This window comes from Hemiscyllium ocellatum, chromosome 35 (genome assembly GCF_020745735.1).
Source record: "Hemiscyllium ocellatum isolate sHemOce1 chromosome 35, sHemOce1.pat.X.cur, whole genome shotgun sequence".
NCBI lineage: Eukaryota > Metazoa > Chordata > Chondrichthyes > Orectolobiformes > Hemiscylliidae > Hemiscyllium > Hemiscyllium ocellatum.
In genome coordinates, this window is record NC_083435.1 from 40,825,950 (window position 1) to 40,841,472 (window position 15,523).

A 15,523-nucleotide genomic window follows, 5' to 3' on the forward strand; every position below is an offset into this window, starting at 1 on the left:
TGATCTCCAGCACCTGCAGTCCTCACTTTCTCCTAGTTGATTCCCTCATGATATATGAAGAGAGACTGGATTGGTTAAGACTATTTTCACAGGTATTCAGAAGAATGGTGGGGGGATCTCAAAGATACCTGTAAAATTCCAGCAAGACCATAACAGAGTAAATGTAGAAGGATTACCAATGACCGGGAGCTCAGAACCAGGGGTCACAATTTAAGGATGTGGACTAGGACATTGAGGAGTAAGATGATGAAAAATTCTTCATCCTGAGAGTGGTGAGCCTGCAGAATTCTCTGCCATAATATCATTAAGGCCAAAACATTGAATTTTTCTTAAAAAGGAGTGAAATATACTTCTTAGAGCAAAAGGGATCAAAAGATATGGGAAGAAAGCAGGAACAGGCTACTGAATTGGATGATCAGCCATGACCATGTTGAGGCTTAAGGGGCTGAATGATCCACTCCTGTTGCTATGTGAAAGGGAAGATAATGGATCCTCTCTGCTATTATAAAAGGAAGATAATGGATCCTCTCTGCTATTATAAAAAGAAGACAAGACTGTTGTGTATATCTGTGGTTGGGAGAAGACAAATCGAGATCAGATATAATGTGGTAAGATTCTGAAGTTATGGACCTCGAGGCTGAAGTGGAAAATGAGGTGTTGTGCTTCAATGGAACATTACAGCAGGCACAGGACAAAAATGATTCTTGAGCGCAAGATGGTTTATTGAAATGGTAGGTAGCTGGGAAGCTAGGGTCATTCTTACACATGGAGTGAAGTTGTTCAACAAAGTGGTCATTTGGTCTGTGTTTGATCTCACTAATGTAAAGGACAGCACATTAGGAGCAACAAATATAGTAAAATAGTTTGAAGGAAGTACAGGAGACAACAACACAATAATCCTGGGACTACAGTCACTTTACCTTTACCTTATTCAGTGTACATCAAACACTGAATCGAACAAAATAACAAAACAGTTGAAAAAGACTCATGCCATTTCCCAGAACACAAAATAAATCTTGGAAGAGTATAATTATCACACCATTATTACATCAAAGGCCTGATGGGCTGAGGGAACACATGTCTGTAGAGACTTACCCTCAACTTCCTCACCATATTTAGAATAGTAGTCCTCCCAGCCAGGACAGTACAAACATTCCCCATGGTACTAGTCAAACCCCTGTTACCTGAAGAGGGTCTGTCTATAATTCATATCCCCACATGCACTCCCGAGAGCCGGCTCACTTCAATGCATGCACATATTCTCAAAACCACCAAAAAAACACACCAGGACAATGATTACTGTAAAACCCCTCCCCACCAAATCATCTCATACATTGTAACAATCTCACATCCTGGTTCATGATCAGTCCATTAAGATTGGGAGCTGGTTTTGATGGGAAGACCCTGTTTATTAGATCAGGTTGGTTTCAATCTCATAAGTTAAAAAAAATCACACAACATCAGTTTATTGTCCAACAGGTTTATTTGGAAGCACTAGCTTTCGGAGCACTATTCCTTCATCAGGTAGTTATGGAGGATAGGACCATAAGACACAGAATTTATAGCAAAAGGGGTGCCTCAGTGGTGAGCAATGCTGCCTCACACCACCAGGGACCTGGGTTTGATTGCAACCTCAGGTAACTGTCTGTGTGGAGTTTGCACATTCTCCCCGTGTTTGCATGAGTTTCCTCCGGGTGCTCTGGTTTCCTCTCGCAATGCAAAGATGTGCAGGTTAGGTGAATCAGTCATGCTATATTGCTCATAGTGTTCGGAGATGTTTAGGCTACTGCATTAGTCGGGGGTAAGCATGGGACAATGGGGTGGAGTAATGGGTCTGGCTGAGTTACTCTTTCGGAGGGGGCTGGTGTGGCCTTGTTGGGCCGAAGGGCCTGTTTCCACACTGTAGGGATTCTACGAAGATTACAATGTCATGCAAGTGAAATGATATATTGAACAAACTCATTTTGTTGTTAAGTCTTTCATCTTTCAGAATGGGTTGCAGTTTTCGGAGCTGAGCTGAGATGTCACCCTTTGTTATAAAACCTTAAGTTATCTCAAGAATGTAACTTAAAAGAAGTTCTGGAATTTACATAGTAATGAACCAAAAACTGCAACCCATTCTGAAAGATGAAAGACTTAATAACAATCCAGATTTGTTCAATATATCATTTCAGTTACATGATACCGTAATCTTTTTGCTATAAATTCTGTGTCTTATGGTCATATGCTCCACAACTCGCTGATGAAGGAGCAGTGCTCTGTGAAAGCCAGTACTTCCAAATAAACCTATTGGACTATAACCTTTTAACTCTGTCAACTCCAGTCCAACACCAGCTCCTCCACATCAATCTCATCAGGAAGTTCTCTGGGATGATCATTTCGGAGAAAGTGAGGACTGCAGATGCTGGAGATCAGAGTTGAGAGTGCGGTGCTGGAAAAGCACAGCTGGTCAGGCAGCATCCAAGGAGCAGGAGAATCGACATTTCAGGCATAAGCCCTTCATGCCCGAAACATTGATTCTTCTGCTCCTTGGATGCTGCTTGACCTGCTGTGCTTTTCCAGCACCACACTCTCGACTGGGATGATCATTTCAAAGAAATGTGGAGCACATTCAGGTGCGGTGGCTCCATACAGCTTGTTACATTGTCACTATTATTTACAGGGTCTGTAGAGTGGCCAGAGGAGTTCAGTGATCAAAACAAATTGAACTGTACAGACACTCACTAATTGTGTGGTCTGCTGGATTTCATGAAATGTTTTTTCACTGCTGCCTCAGCCTTTTTATTTGACTGGGGATAATTTGGAGATGATGTGTGGTGTGGATTAATCAATCAGTCAGGAAATGTCTGAATTCTTCACTTGTGAACTGAGATCATTACCACTGATCACAATGTCATGAACTTCATGAAGACTGATGTAGTTTCAGACATTCTACAATCTCACTGGGAGATGGTGACATCAGCTGCTCTAACTCCCCCCACGTCTCAAAAATAGATGACTGTGACAAGATAATCAGTTTCAGTGAGAGAGAAGAGGTATATTCCAAGTTTCATCCATGGGCTGTCTGGGATGTGACGAGTCATGATCATCTCTTTTATCTTCTTTAGCTTGATGTTCATTACAAGCACTGCACTGGCTGATGTGGTGCTTCACCTCATTGTTAATGTTTGGCCAGTACAGCACTTCTATTACCTTTTTCAGACTAGACTCAATCCCACGATGCTTTGTGTTGGATGTGTTTCTGTATCTCTTTTCTCATCTCCTTAGGGATAACCTTTAGGGATAACCAAGATGCAATCTTGGGTGATCACTTCATCTCTGTTTGTCCAATACTCTCTTATAGTCACAGAGGAGTCCATAATGGTTTTAGTCCATTCTTTCATCATAACTTCTTGTAACATTTGAAGAATTACATCTCATTGAGTAGTGGAAGACATTTTTCTGTCACAGCCAATGTCTGGGTTAATGATTTCCAGAGCATGTCATATTGTTGCTTCTTGAATCTGGAATATTTTGCAATCTGCACCAGCATCAAATTCCTTCAGAGACAGTGCAGTTCTCAACAGCATGTTAGTGTTGTATATCTATTTCCCTTGGTTGTACTTAACTTAATTTTCTGAGCTATCAATTGGTAGGGATGTCCTTTGCAAACATTTAAGAAAAGATCAAAGTGGTTTGAGAGACATCCTGTGAATTAGCTTGTGGTCAGAGTCCACCATCACTTTCTCTGTCACAAACAGGCATTGGTAAAAGCAAAGTCAATATTCACACTCTCTTTCTCAATTTGTCTACAGAGCTGTTCAGTTTGTGTAAACCCTCTGGATACAAACACAGCGGGCTGTCCTCACTGCCTGGGGGTTACTCCAAGTCCTGTTTCACTGACATCACACTGCAGGGTGACTCCATTGTTACATCATCATCCCTCAGCACTGGTGATGTCATCACTAGTTGTTTGATGGGAGTGAAAGCTGCTTCTTGTTCTGTGTCCCAGTCCCACTGAACATCCTGCACAGTGAGACTGGGTACAGGGAAACACTCTGAGTACAGATTGGCAGGAACCTGACTGGTTAGACTTTGTGTGGGTTCACTCATGTTCTAGGAGATCCAACAACTGTCTGAATTGCTTATTACACAGAGTCTCTCTCCTGTTTGAATGCTAATAATATGCTGGCTATGTCACACACCTCATCCCTGAATGTTTTCTCTCCTGTGGGAACCAGCTAGTGCAGTAGGAGAACAGAGGAATGGGTAAGAGCCTTGTCACAAACACTGCATGAATCCCATTCTGCCCCAGGAGTAACATTATAAAAAACTTTGTCAAAAACCTCACACTTGAACTATTACTCCCCTGTGTGGATCTTCCAGTGAAGCAGGAGATTCGATGATCGTGAAAATGATTTGTCACAAACATCACATATAAACGGTCTCTCCCCTGTATGAATCCTTTGATGGAGCAGGAGAGTGGATGAGCTTGAGAACAGTTTCTCACACACCTCACACCTGAATGGCTTCTCCCCTGTATGAATGCGTTGGTGAACACGGAGGTGTGATAATGTTGAGAATGATTTGTCACACACCTCACAAGTGAACGGTTTCTCCCCTGTGTGGAAGCGTTGGTGTATACGGAGGTGTGATGACATCGAAAATGATTTGTCACATACCTTGCAGGTGAATGGTTTCTCCCCCGTGTGAATACGTTGGTGATTACGCAGAGTTGATGAAACCGAGAATGATTTATCACAAATCTCACATATAAAAGGTTTCTCCCCAGTGTGAACACGTTGGTGTACATGAAGGGTTGAAGACTGTGAGAATGATTTGTCACACGTACCACAGGTAAATGGTTTCTCCCCTGTGTGAATACGTTGGTGTCTGCGAAGGTGCGCTAAATCTGAGAATGATTTGTCACATACTTCGCATGTGAATGGTTTCTCCCCTGTGTGAATGCGCTGGTGTACATGAAGGGTCGATGACTGGGAGAACGATTTGTCACACACTTTGCATGTGAATGGTTTCTGCCCTGTGTGAGTTCTCTGATGTCTCAGGAGGTGAGAAGAATCGGTAAAAGCCTTTTCACAAATGTCACACTGGAAGGGTTTCTCCCCGGTGTGAATCATCTGGTGTGTTAGCAGGTGGAAGGAGTAGGCGAAAGCCTTTTCACAAACCTCACACCTGAAGGGTTTCTCCCCTGTGTGAATCATCTGGTGTCTCAAGAGGGTTGTAGACGTTACAAAATATTTATCACAAACTTCACACTTGAATGGTTTAACTTCCATGGAATAGCTTTGTGTTAACAGCGTTTGTAACAAATGCACTTTACGTGTCACCAGATTCTATGAACCTACGGAGCCCTCCTCACACCACCTCATACTTGAATGGCCTCTCCCCTGTAGGAATGAGTCAGTGATTCAAGAGGCTCAAGGATTGAAGCTCTCACCACACTTGCAGACCACTCAGATTTCTTCCCTGCCTCACCCTCACCAATCACCCACAGCGAACCTTCAGAAAGGCTGGTTCTGATGGAAGGCTCCACATCACTGACCAGTTTCAGATCTGATGATACGTCAAAGCTCCCCTGACCTGACCAATTTCCAGAAGATGGTTTCACTGCCCAACCTTCGCTGTGTTGAACAATGCGATGATGGGACTGGATATCTCCCCACCGTTGTACAGCTGATGATAGGCAGGATCCATCTGCAGTGACTATCCTCTCTGTATTCTCTGGTGTAGTATGGTGCAATCCTTCTGTAAACCAAGAAAAGGAAACATGACTTCCTACAACTCCCTCATACATCTTGAGAATTGTGGACAACCAGTAACAGGAGAAGGCAGCTCCATGACCACAGGGAGAAAGTGAGGACTGCAGATGCTGGAGAGTCAAAAAGTGTGGCACTGGAAAAGTATAACATGGTCAGGCAGGATCCGAGGAGTAGGAGAGTCAACGTTTCGGGCATAAGCCGTTCATCAGGAATGTGTGATGGGAAGGGGACTGAGATATAAATAGGAGGGTGGGGTTGGGACTGGGGGGAAGGTGATAGGTAGGTGCAGGTGGGGGGGATGTGTGATAGGTGAGTGGGAGGGTGGAGTGGATAGGTGGGAGGAAGATGGTCAGGTAGGATATGTCAAGAGGGCGGTGCGAAGTTGGAGGGTTGGACTTGGGATGAGGTGGGGGGGAGGAGAGATTTGGAAACCAGTGAAGTCGATATTGATGCCACATGGTTGAAGGATCCCAAGGCTGAAGATGCAGTGTTCTTCCTCCAGTCATCAAGTGGTTTGGATTTGAAGGTGGAGGAGGCCCAGTACTTGCATGTCCTTGGTGGAGTGGGAGGTGAGTTGAAGTGGTCGGCCACAGGGCAATGGGATTCTTTGTAGAGGAATTCTTTCTTCGATGTAGAGGAGGACACATTGAGAGCAACAGACACAGTAGATGAGTGGGTGGGTGTGCAGGAAACTCTCTGCCAGATGTGAAAAGATCCTTTGGGGCCTTAGATGGAGGTGAGGAGGGAGATCTGGATGCAGGTTTACACCTCTTGCAGCAGCAAGGGAAGGTGGCAGGTGTGAAGGCTGGGTTGTGGCGGGGGTGGGTCTCTGCAGAATGCAGATAGGGGTAGGGAGGGAAATATATCTCTGGTGATGGGGTCTGATTGTAGGTGGCAGAAATGGAGGAGGATAATGCACTGTATCCGGAGATTAGGGGGAAGTGGAAGCTCCATGAACACTTCCATTCACAGCCACGCCGGAGCTCAGCACATGAAAGTGAGACACAATGTTAATGTGTCTTCAGGAAAAAAATATTGAATGGATGATCAAACACACCCTCTTCTGAGAAACTGGGAGAAATCTGTGTCCCCAGATCATTCCAATCCTTCCCACAGTCGAAAAATCAGGATTGCATGATGAATGAGATGCTTATGAGACTGTTATATTGAAGGTATCTTTCTAACTTCATGGAAAATTGGACACTCTGGAAAGGAGGGTTTGTTGTGAGATTATATAACTCTGCTTGGTTACCATGATGACAGGTTGGAAATTGCTAAGTAAGATGCAAAGTTATCACTCCCAAAATAGAGGCAAGAACAGCTGGTGCTGACTGCACAGACCATTTAGTCTTCAAAATTACAGAGAAAGAGAGAGTGAGAGAGACACCGGAGCCAAGGACTGCAATCAGTGTGGTCACTGGAGAGGAAGGGGTGTCCTTTCTGTGGTCTGCCAGGAAAATGTGGGAGGGGGCATAATTTCTGATTGAAGAGACAGATCCTGTGACAATCTAAAGACTCCAGAATATTCATCCTGACAAGGCCAGAGTAGGAATCACTGGAGTGGGCCTCAATGTTGGCAGATGGTTCATTTGACAGTCACTTCAAGTTACAATTCAGTGAAATTGAGAGACATGAACCTATTGAAAACTGGGGGGTGGGTAGGGTTTGATGTGAGACTGGTTCCTCGAAACCAGCTGAAAACCATTCATAAATTAGAACTGTGGGCTGGGATGTTCAAACATGTTAGAAGTTAAAGGACTTAAAGATCTCTTCTGTCATTAGCGTATCATTGTATAATTGGTACTGTTTAGACAATGTTGGTTTTAGTTGTCTTGTTAGAGGTCTGGGATTCATATCACTTTGAGGTAATACCACACTCTGCAGGGATTACCACAATTCTTTAATCAACTCAAATAAAAACACATTCTCTGGTTATTAACACGCTGTTGTTTGTGGGAGCTTGCTGTGCATAATGACTGTCACATTTTGTACCATGAAACAATAACTACATTTCAAAACTACTTTGCTGGCTGTACAATACTATGTGACAACCTGGACATAAAAGGCTCCATATAAAAGACTATAAGATGTAGGATCAGAAATAGGCCATTCAGCCCATCAGCTCTGTGTCACCATTCAACAAGATCATGGATGATCAAATAATACTCAACTCCAGTCTCCTCCCTTTATGCCCACAACCCTTAATTCCCTCACTGATTAAAAATCTGTCCATCTCAGCCTTGAATATACTTAGTGATCCAGTCTCAACAGCCCTCTCTGGTACAGAATCATTACCCTCTGAAAAATGAAAGTTATCCTCATCTCAGTCTTAAATGAGTGACCCCTTACTCTGAGATTAACGCCTCTGGTCCTAGACTATCAAAATAATCTCTACTCATGGAGTCATAAAGCCATACAGCACAGAATCAAACCATTTGGTCTAACCTCACTCCACCTGCCTGCTCCTGGCCCACATTCCTCAAAACCTTTCCCATTCATGTACTATTCCAAATATCTTGTAATTGTGTCCACATCCATCACTCCCTCAGGAAGTTCATTCTACACGTGAGCCACCCTCTGTATAAAAAAGTTGCCCCTCGTATATTTTTAAAATCTCTCTCCTCTCACCTTAAAAATGTGTCCCCAGTCTTGAAACTCCCCACCCTTGAGAAAAGACCTAGAGTTACCAGTAACTCTATCTATAGCTCTCTTATTTCATCAACTTCTATAAAGTTGCCTGTCAACCTCCTACGCTCCAGTGAAAAAGTCCCAAACTTTCCAGCCTTTCTTTATAACTCAAACTCGAACCTGTCAAGTTCCCTGACAATGTCCAATAAGCTCACTCTCATCCTTCTAAACTCCGATGGACAGCGTGTGTGGAGTTTGCATATTCTCCCCGTGTCTGAGTGGGTTTCCTCCAGATGCTCCAGTTTCCTCTTCCAGTCCAAAGATGTGCAGGTTAAGTGGATTGGTCATGCTAAATTTCCTGTGGATTCACCATGGGAAATGCAGGGTTACAGGAATAGGTTAGGAGGTGCATCGGGGTGGAATGCTCGTCGGAGGGTCGGTGTGGAATCATTGGGCCAAATGTACAAGCCAAACTTCTTCAGCCTCTCCTCCTCAAACAGCCCCTCCATATCAATATTAACCTGAGTGAACTTTCACCGGCCTGCCTCAAATACCAGAGTTATCAGAACCCTTGTTGTTTGTTTCTTTATTTACATCATTTTTGGTTTGAAGCCATAAACTGTAAGCTGGGAGCTGAAGGTGACCGTTGGATGATAAGCAGCAGCTTGATTTATTAAAAAGAGAACAAAGTTTGCTATGAATTCGCAATAAATTGTTAGAATATAGAAAAGTACAGCACAGTACAGGCCTTTAGCCCATGATGTTGTGCCGAGCATTTATTTTAATCTCAGATCAACCTAACCTACACGTCCCTGAATTTACTGCTGGCCATATACTTGTCCAGCAGTCGCTGTTCTGGAATCTGTCCCGAATGGACTATGGATTCTTCCTCGTTGCCAACTCTGCTAATATAACTATCCCAATCTACATCAAGGTTAAAGTCACTCATGATTAATGTACTGCCTTTGTTCCATGCCTTCATTATCTCCTGATTTATTCTTTGTTACACTGTATCGCTATTGTTACAGGGCTAAGAGACTACTGCTACTAATGCCTCCTTCCCCTTTTTAGTTTTCACCTCTACCCAGAAGGATTCTACAACATTGCTGCCTCAGAGCACCATGAACCAAAGTTTGATTCCACGACAGTCTGTGTGGAGTTTAGCATATTCTCCCTGTGTCTGTGTGGATTGCCTCCGAGTGCTCCACTTCCCCCCACAGTCAAAAGATGTGCAGGCTAGGTAGACTGGCCATGCAAAATTGTCCCGTAGTATCTAGGGATGTGCAGGCTAGGTGCATTAGCTACTGGAAATGCGTTGTTGGAGGGATAGGATCAGGTGCTGGATCTGGGTGGGATGCTCTTTGGAAGGTCTGTGTTGATTCTATCATTTCTTGCTTTTGTACTTATTCCATCCTATACCAACAATGCTAATTTCACCACTTTTTCAAAAAGTCATATCACTCAATATTTAGTTCCCAGTATTGATTTCCTAGTAACCAAGTTTCCACAGTGGCTACACAATCATATTTTATACAGGTATTCATCTGTATTTGTGCCATTAGTTCATTTGTTTTGCTCCAAAACTATGAATGTTCAAATAAAGAGCCATAATTTTGGCTTTTTACAATTGTTTCCAGCTTTGACTGTTTTATTGATGTTTTTCTATGTTTCTATACTCTGTACTTTCCTGTCCCACTTTGGGTATCGTTACCCAAATAGCCACACTGTATTGCTGCCATATCCTCTTGCTTTAAAATCAAACATATCCCCTCCCCCAAACCCATGCCTACTGTAGAGGCCCCCTACCCCTGATTACTTTCAAGCCCTTTACATAGCCCTAGTTATTCATTTTGCCAAGACACTGGTCCCAGCACAATAACCTGACCCACCAGAACAGGTGAACAGCTCCCTTCTACTTCAGTACTGGTGTCAGTGCCCTACGAATTGAAACCTAGTCCAGCCACAACAATGTTTGAGGCATGTATTAAACTCCTTGATTTTATTTATTCTGCACCACTTTGTTCATGACTCAGGCAGTCACCCAGAGACCCAAGGTAGTCACCTTGGAGGGTTTGCTTTCTAATTTAGCTCCTGTTTAAAATCTTTCAGCACAGTTTCCTTTCGAGTCCTATCATGTTGTTAGTACCAACAGGAACAACAACAATTGGATCCCTCCCCTCCCTCTCCAAGCTCTTCTTCACCCCCTATCCTAAACTCTGGTACCAGACAGTCAACACAGTCTTCTCACTGCTCTTGGCTGCCAAGAATAATATCTATCCTCCTTACCGTAGTGTCCCCTACCACAAACGCATTTCCATTTCCTCTGGCCACTTGAAAGGCTCCCTATACCAAGGTGCCGTCGTCAGTTTGCCCATCCTCCCTGCAGTACCCACTCTCATCTATACAGTTTGCAAGAACCTTGTAACTTTTGGACAATTCCAGGGACTGAGACTCCTTGATTGTGGCCCCCTTGGGTCCACAACCAATCAGCTTCTTTGTCCATACACACACACATCACAATGTGGGTTATGATGTGACTCTGCCGCTGGTGTCAGTGCAGGTCGGCCTCTTGATCCACACCTTTTTATTTTCTTTCATTTACCTCTCATTCCAGAAATTTACTTCTTGTAGTAAACCCTGAGTTAAAGCAGCTCCGTCACTCTTTAGTCAGTAACACTTTTGGTCCTGGTGTCTCTCTGCTACAACCCAACATTGACCAGGCTCCATGCTAGCCCAAGGGCATGTTTTTCGAATAGTTTATTTACTAAAGAGATTACTGAGATAGGAAGAACGCAATATTGTCCACAGGACAACAACCAGCTCCCAACACAGAGAACGCAACAACAGGAAATCAGTAAGAATCCTCAGATCCCTGCATCTCTCAGATAATGACACCCCACCTTCTCATATTCAGGAATGAGCCATCAACAAAACTCAGCCTGGAAATCAGAGGGAAATGCTTCCAATAAACACACTCAATATCCAACACACAGCTCCAGTCACACAGTTCAGCACAAAGCACCGAGTAAACAGCTCTCTCAGCTGGATCTTCTTACACAGCATAAGGGACATTTCCACCCCTGATTACCTACAGGATAGTCAGACTGCCTGAAGATTGGTGTGGATATTATGGGATACAATTTGTATTAAAGCTGCTCCTTCACTCACCATCTCCTCACTTGGTTTTCAGTCCCTATAGGAAGTGAACCGGCTCTGGAAGAGGAAGAGGAGACAATGAGCAGAGTGGGTGGACTCTCTGATTGACGTCTCTCACAGTCAATACAAATATTTCTGGAGCAACATGAGTTTCCCGAAACTTGGGAAACTGACCGGGGAAATGGAGGTGACTTTGAGCAGCAGATCAGGTGGGGATTTAAACTTGTCACTGTCCCATTTGAATAAAACCTCACTTATTACAGCTGCTGTCTCAGTTCCCCTGATAAATGTTTGACAGAGATTTCTAATGTGGGAATAGCATTCTTCATCCTCGGAGACTTTCAAACTGACAAGTTTAATGTGGGGTGTATATCCTCAGAAGTGTTTCATTGCAGATCACAAAAGTAAGGCCCACAGGATCAAGGCAGTGATGATCTACAGTGGTGGGATCAGCACATGCACAAGAGAGAGGGACATGTAAGTGATGGCCTGGAAAGTGAATCTGTGGTCAGTGACTGTTAAGAATATAAAGTTGTCACTGGGGACTGACCTGCGGAATAATGTCTCTTGCCAACTTCTCTATAAGCCATTCACACTCTTCAAGTGATAGTCACACAGCACAGAAACAGACCCTTTGGTCCAACGAGTCCTTGCTGACTATAATCTCAAACTAAACTAGTCCCACCTGGCTGTGATTGGCCCATATACAGTATCTCCAAACATTCCTTATTCATGTACCTATCTAAATGTCTCATAAATGTTGTAACTGTACCCGCATCCATCACTTCCTCTGGAAGTTCATTCGAGACATGAATCACTTCCTTGTAAAAAAGTACCTCACTCTCTCTTCTGATGCCTCACTTCTTGCTTGATCCCTGGCTCTGTCCCTGGACCCTTACCTCTTTCATGACTCTAGGTCACTTTCCAGTATTTGGAAGGTAACAATTCTAATGACTTTGAAGAGTAAGAGAGGTTGGAAATGGGGCAATATGTTGGAAGAGCAAATAGCTAAAAGGTTAGTATCTTTGAGGAAATGAGTGTTAACAGCATAAATTACTTGTTAAAGGGACAATATCAGAGAATGAGAACCATGAACGATATCAATATACATAGGGATCAAGAAGGGATGTTAAGTGATCAACTATTTCATAAGAATCTGTTCAAGGAAACAGGAGGTGGCTCTCATGGAGAAAATGAGCTCAGAGAGGGCCTGAGGGGAAATAGGAGAGAAACTAGAGAAAGTTGTGAGTTTCGATAAAGAGCAGGAATGGGGGAGTGCATTGATGGGAGTTTGTCCAGGTGGCTCATGGAAAAGAGAGAAGTGACAGAGGCAACCAAGGGGTGGTTCAATCTTATTTTTTTGAGCAGAGAGCTCAATTACCAGGGAGGAATTATTTAATGTCATTAATGTCAGAATCAGAAGGGAGTTAAGTAGTAGTTTCTCACCCAGAGGGTCATGTGTGTCTGGATATCCCAGTGTCTAAAAGGGTGATTGAGGCAGAAATCCTTCATTACATTTAACAAACATCTGCTATGAACTTGAAGGAGTAACACTCTAATTTTAAAGTGGGGTTAGAATAACTTCTCCACACGTACACAGCCATAACAAACACTTGCAGAGAAGGTACAGCATGGGTTAGACAAAGTTGGATCAACCTGGGTCACTCACATCCAGATCAGGACCAAGACTCTCCTGCCTTACTCACTGGGTAAATATGGAATCCTCCGAACACAGCATATCTAATAGTTGGAGAAGGCACTGCAGTTCCTCTTGCTCTGTATCTGGAGAAAATCCTCCAGACACGGTGATTTTGTGTTTCTGTTTCATAATTAAATTGTTGTGATATTTTCTAATCAACCTGGTCCACAACTCTGGAGCAAATGGGACTTGTTCCAGCCTCCTGGGGCAAATTTGGAGCACTACCACTGCTCCACAAGAGGCTCCTCTGAAATAATCAATCAGTTCTTAAGCATGACACCAGCAATTCAAAAAAATGTTTCTGCCTGGTTTCAAATTAGGGCCATTATAAACCAGCAACTGAGTTGGTTTATTATTATTCATGTTATTCATCATTATTTTGTGATCCTGATTCTAATTACTTTGATTAAACAGAACTTGTTAAATCATTGGAATTATTGAACTCAAATAAAATAACAAGTTACCACTCAGTTATAGCCCAGGGAACAGGAAGCATGGGGAAGGGACAGGGATGGGATTGTTTGTCTCCTATCAATGATGTTACATTGTTGGAAACAACTTACAGCAACAGGTGGAGACTATTTAGCCCCTTAAACGCAATCCAAATTTAGTTCTATGATGGGCATTCTGTATGTCAAGTCTATTTCCCTGCCTTTTGATCATGGTCCCCTGATTTGCTGGGGAATATGAGGAGGCTAGATGGCCAAGTTTAGAAGACTGAGAGGGGATCTGATTGAGACATATAAGATTATTAAAGGATTGGACACTCTGGAGGCAGCAAACATGTTTCCGCTGATGGGTGAGTCCCGAACCAGAGGACACAGCTTAAAAATACGGGGTAGACCATTTGGGACAGAGATGAGGAGAAACTTCTTCACCCAGAGAGTGGTGGGTGTGTGGAGTGCTCTGCCCCAGAGGGCAGTGGAGGCCCAGTCTCTGGATTCATTGAAGAAAGAGTTGGATAGAGCTCTCAAGGATTGTGGAATCAAAGGTTAGGGAGATAAGGCAGGAACAGGATACTGATTAAGGATGATCAGCCATGATCATATTGAATGGTAGTGCAGGCTTGAAGGGCAGAATGGCCTACTCCTGCACCTATTGTTTATTGTCAATTGTTGGGTTTGAACGAGTGAGAGTAATGAGCATACTTACCTGGCAGGGGAGATACCATGATCAACAAGGTGGTTCTCTGCTTCTCGGGTGTCCGTGCGCAGACTCATGTGCATATGTGACCAGTTCGAACGGGCCTCAGGGGCCAAGGTATACCAAGGGAAGAGCGAGGTCATGCTCTTCGGGAACTGGGCCGACCAATCCTCAATCCCCTTCACCGTCAGGACTGACCACCTGACGGTGGGAAGAGACTGTCACACACCTCCTTCTGGAATGTGCCTATGCAGAGGAAGTCTGGAGAGGAATGCAGTGGTGTTTGTCGAGGTTCGTCCCGAGCAGCGCCATGACACGGGACTCCGTGGTCTACGACCTGTTCCCCGGGACGCACACCGAGACGAATTGTGCCTGGAGGATCATCAACTCGGTGAAGGACGCTCTCTGGGCGGTCCGAAACCTGTTGATCTTCCAGCTGAAGGAGTTGACCCCGACTGAGTGTTGCAGACTGGCACATTCCAAGGTCCAGGACAACGTGTTGAGGGAGGCGCTGAAGCTTGGGGCAGCTGCCGCCAAGGCGCGGTGGGGAAAGACCACCGTGTAACATCTGCCTGTCTAAAGAAGAACAGGGGGCCCATGCAGTCATTTGGGCTCTGCTGACGCCTCAGCTCAATATATGGGCAGATGATTGAAAAGTGTACAGACCTGTATATAAAAATTGTAAATTCTGATCTCTGTATGTCAAAGTTTACGTATGTATGGCATGACCAACTGGCACACCATCAAATTATTTTATGAATAAAGTATATTTTTGAAATAAAAAAAAGTGGTTCTCCCAGGACGAGGCTATCCCATTGCACTTCGGGTGTGCTGACGCCTGCGATGTCCCCAAATGCGGGATACTCGTTTGCAAAATTTGTGGTAGTGGGGGACTGCGTTCGCGCTCTCCCCTGATTTACAAGCAAAAAGCAGATCTTTCAGTAGATGGCGCTCACTTGTGCTTCATGCGGCTTCCTATGTCCCGCGCAGCTATATTCAATTCAATTTCACCCAAATCGGCAAATAATTCCGCATGTCTTACTTCATCCTGCAATAAACCTCTATCTTCCAAGCTTTTCATAAGAGGACCAAGCCCTTCAAATAACCAAATCTGCGCCCGCATTTGCTCCATTTCCCT

At 43.9% G+C, this 15,523-nt stretch overlaps 2 pseudogenes; one reads left to right on the forward strand and one right to left on the reverse strand.

Annotated features, from left to right (window-relative positions):
• LOC132832797 (zinc finger protein 91-like) overlaps positions 1 to 11,576 on the reverse strand; it is a 29,682-nt pseudogene extending 18,106 nt beyond the window's left edge.
• Positions 11,577 to 15,151: 3,575 nt separating this feature from the next.
• On the forward strand, positions 15,152 to 15,299 carry LOC132833016 (U1 spliceosomal RNA; annotated as a pseudogene).
• Positions 15,300 to 15,523: the final 224 nt, after the last annotated feature.